Source organism: Panthera uncia (genome assembly GCF_023721935.1).
Source record: "Panthera uncia isolate 11264 chromosome C1 unlocalized genomic scaffold, Puncia_PCG_1.0 HiC_scaffold_3, whole genome shotgun sequence".
NCBI lineage: Eukaryota > Metazoa > Chordata > Mammalia > Carnivora > Felidae > Panthera > Panthera uncia.
In genome coordinates this window covers 100,615,089-100,618,950 of record NW_026057584.1, presented here as the reverse complement: position 1 = coordinate 100,618,950, position 3,862 = coordinate 100,615,089, and positions in this window count along the sequence as shown.

The window sequence follows — 3,862 nt, the reverse complement described above, 5'->3', positions numbered from 1 at the left end:
GAATTTGTTTTCAAAATCCTTTCCAAGGGGAAAAAAAAAACCCTCCAGACTCAGGTAAATTCAAAGTCACTTCTAGCAAACACTTAGGAAATAGTGTCAATCTTACACAAACTCTTTCAGAAAGTAGAGGAATAGGCTTCACTTTCCAATTTATTTTCTGAGGCCAGTATTACTCTGCATTACCAAAATCAGACAGAGCTATTGGAGAAAAGAAAACTTCAGGTCAGCATTTCGCATGAACATACACACAAAAATGCTTAACAATAGTTTAGCAAGTTGAATCTGGCTATAGGTACAAAATAGCATATACCAAGTGGAGTTGAAACTCAAGAATACAAAAATCCATCCGTGTAATTTATTACATTAATAGGAGTAAAAGAAAAAAAAAACACTTGATTATTTCAAATGCAGAAAAAAATGGATAATATTCAACATCCATTCAGGTTAAAGCCTCTCAATGAAGTAGGAATAAAAGGGAATTTTCCCATCTGATGAAGAGTTTTTCAAAAATCCTACAGCTAACATTCTCCTTACGGGGAAAAAAACTGAAGACATTTCCCCCCAAACTGGGAACAAAAACAAGGATGTCTGCTCTCAGCATACATATTCAATATTTTACTGGAGGTCATAACCAGTACAATAGACAAGAAAATGATATAAAAGGTATAATGATTGAAAAGGAAGAAGTAATTGGTCTTTATTAGCAGATAACATGACTGTCTACGTTCTGCATTCATGGATCAAAAGAATCAGTACTGTTAAGATATCAGTCCTCCTCAAATTAATATGTGGATTCAAAGCTATCTAGTCAAATTCCCGTCAGGTCCTCCTGTAGAAATTGACAAGCTGATTAAAAAGTTCATAAGGAAGTGCAAAGAACCTGGTGTAGCCAAAACAATCTTGAAAATAAAGCTGAGGAACACAGTTGGAAGACCTATGCTAGTCAATTTCAAGACTTACCGTAAAAATACATTATCAAGACAATGTAGTATTGGCATTGGCATATACTAAACAAAATGAAAATTGATGAAACTGAAAGGAATATCCAGAATCAAACCCACCTGCATAAAATCAATTGATTTTCAGTAAAGTCACCAAACAATTTAATGAGTGGAAAGAAAAGGTTTTTGGACAAATAACGTTGGGGGAAGAAACCAGTAGAAAATATATTTTAAATATTTAAAAATTTTTTTTTTAACTTTTGAGAGAGAGAGAGAGAGAGAGAGAGCTGAGTGCGAGTGGGGGAGGAGCAGAGAGAGGGGAGACACAGAATCCCAAGCGGGCTCCAGGCTCCGAGCTGACACGAGGCTCCAACTCACAAGCCTCGAGATCATGACCTGAGCTGAAGTCGAACTCAACTGACCGAACCTCCCAGGCGGCCCACCAGTATAAAATGTATTTAAAAAACCCTTATCCTTCCCTTTTCACACCGTTTTAAAAATGTTAATGAGGTTGATTAGAGACTGCAACATCAAAACTAACGTTAAAAAGTTTCTAGGGAAGAAACCAACCAAACGACAACACACAACAACAGCAAAACTTTGAAGCCTGGAGGCAGAGTGTTTTTAGAGAGGCCACAAGAAGCGCTATCCATAAAAGATAAAAGTTGACAGAATAGATTTCATCAAAATTAGTAACTTCTGTTAATCAAGAGCTACTGTTAAGAAAATACAGAGCTGACTGAGAACAATGCCACGTCATATTATATGACAGCGATCTTGATTCCAGAATATAGAAATAACTCCTACCGATCAAGAATAAAAACACAAGCGTTTCAATAAAAATGGAAAATCCTTGGATAGTCACTTTAGGAAAGTGTAGGATGTACAGGGTTCAAATCCAGGTCTTCCTTTTTACCCCCGAAAGCCCATGCTTTTAAACCCTTCTATGTTTGGGACTTGGCCCCGAGCTTTGAACAAAGTCTGGCATCCATCATTCCATCCATCCATTCACCTAGCCATCCATCCATATCTAATCAACATTCAAACACTGCCCTCGAGGTCCTCAAGTACCTCACAGTTGGAAACAGGAACAGAGGGGTCAGCAAGTGAAATCCCAGAGATGCCTACTGGAATAAAGGCAGGCCCTGGGGGGTCTGAGGGCACAGAGGAGTGCTCCCACCTGTTGGTCGTTCCTGGGAAGCTTTCAGTGGAGACGTTCCCCTTAAGATTGTTCCCCTCCGTCGTCTTGGGTCCCCATGACGTCAGGGCTAGACATCGTGATCTTCCCCGAGGAGGGAACGGTTACACAATTTCTGGGTGGGCAGGTGGACCAGACGGGACAAACTGGGGCTGCTCTCCTTCCCCCTCTCTATGCCCTATTCCGTCATCCAGAAGCCAATGTGTATTCGCCAGAGGACATTGCCCTTCCTTCCCACTGAACGATGAACAGAAGAACTGAGAAATTGATCCCAGATACCTCAGGAGCAATCCATCGGTTTCTCCACCTCTCCTGCCTGCTCTGTCCGCAGCTGAGCCATGTGGGAGGTACAGAGAGGACCACGGGGGACCCCCTCTGAGATCCTCTGCTTCAGCACAGGAACCAAGGCATATGCTTCTGAACACTATTGAGGAGGAATACTGTTGGATGAGAATGAATAGAAGCAAACAGGGAGGAAGGGGGCTTCGAGGCAGGCAGATGCAGTTTGGAGGGCATCCTGGAGGAGATGGGGCTTGAAAAGAAAGAGGAGGAGGATTTGGATGGGAGGAGGGGCATGGGGGGCATTCTGTGACATGTCAGACACACTCATGTCAGAAATAATTACTAATAACAAACTGTTACTAACATTTGTGGAGCGCTTCTGAATTTTTTTCCCCAGTCATTGAGGGAGGTAGGTGCCTTACATGATGCCCATCGTATCATCATGGGGCGGGGGCAGATAGAGGGGTCAACTGAGCAAAGGCATTTTGTGCTCTATAGCAGCTCAAGGTGGTCCCCAGCACTGGCCCCACCAGCACATGCACACACGCAGGTGTGCCCATGGTCTAAGTCCAAGATCGAGTCTCCTGTAATTCCTTAGCCCCGATCCTGTTCATCAGTGCGAATTGGTAAGTAGGCAGGCTTGTTGGGCAGCATCTATTTACTTGAACCTACAAAGGAAAGGGTGCAGGAGGGGCAAGCTGGTGGAGAAGCCCTGCCACCTCTCTGGCACCTGCTGGGGACCAGCACCAAGCTTGCAAAATACCTAAAAGGGCTGACCTACTGTCCCTAACCTTGCTGGGAGACACAGCTCGCACGGACGAACCACTTGAACAGCTGGTATGAGTCCCCATAGCACATTGATGTGACACAAGGCTCACCGCGTCGCGTGGACCTTGTGTTCCTCAAATGGTGAGCTGGGAGCCCTGGGCTGCTGCAGAGGGACCGTGGGGCCACCCCGGGGGTGTGGCAGGATGGCTGAGCAGGTGGGGCCCCGGCCCTCTTCCCTGCTCCATCCAGATCTGTTTCGCATATAATGCACTTCAGGTAAGATTTCATTCCAACTTACTCTATTGTGTAAGAAAATATTGCTGGTATGGGAATGCAAGCTGGTGCAGCCACTCTGGAAAACAGTGTGGAGGTTCCTCAAAAAACTAAAAATCGAGCTACCCTACGATCCAGCAATTGCACTACTAAGCATTTATCCACGGGACACATGTGTGTTGTTTCGAAGGGACACATGCACCCCATGTGTATAGCAGTGCTATCAGCAATAGCCAAAGTATGGAAAGAGGCCAAATGTCCACTGATGGATGAATGGATAAAGAAGATGTCCCCCAGGGAGGGGGACAAAACAGAAGAGGCTCATAAATATGGAGAACAAACTGAGGGTTACTGGAGGGGCTGTGGGAGGGGGGGGGGTGGGCTAAATGGATAAGGGGCA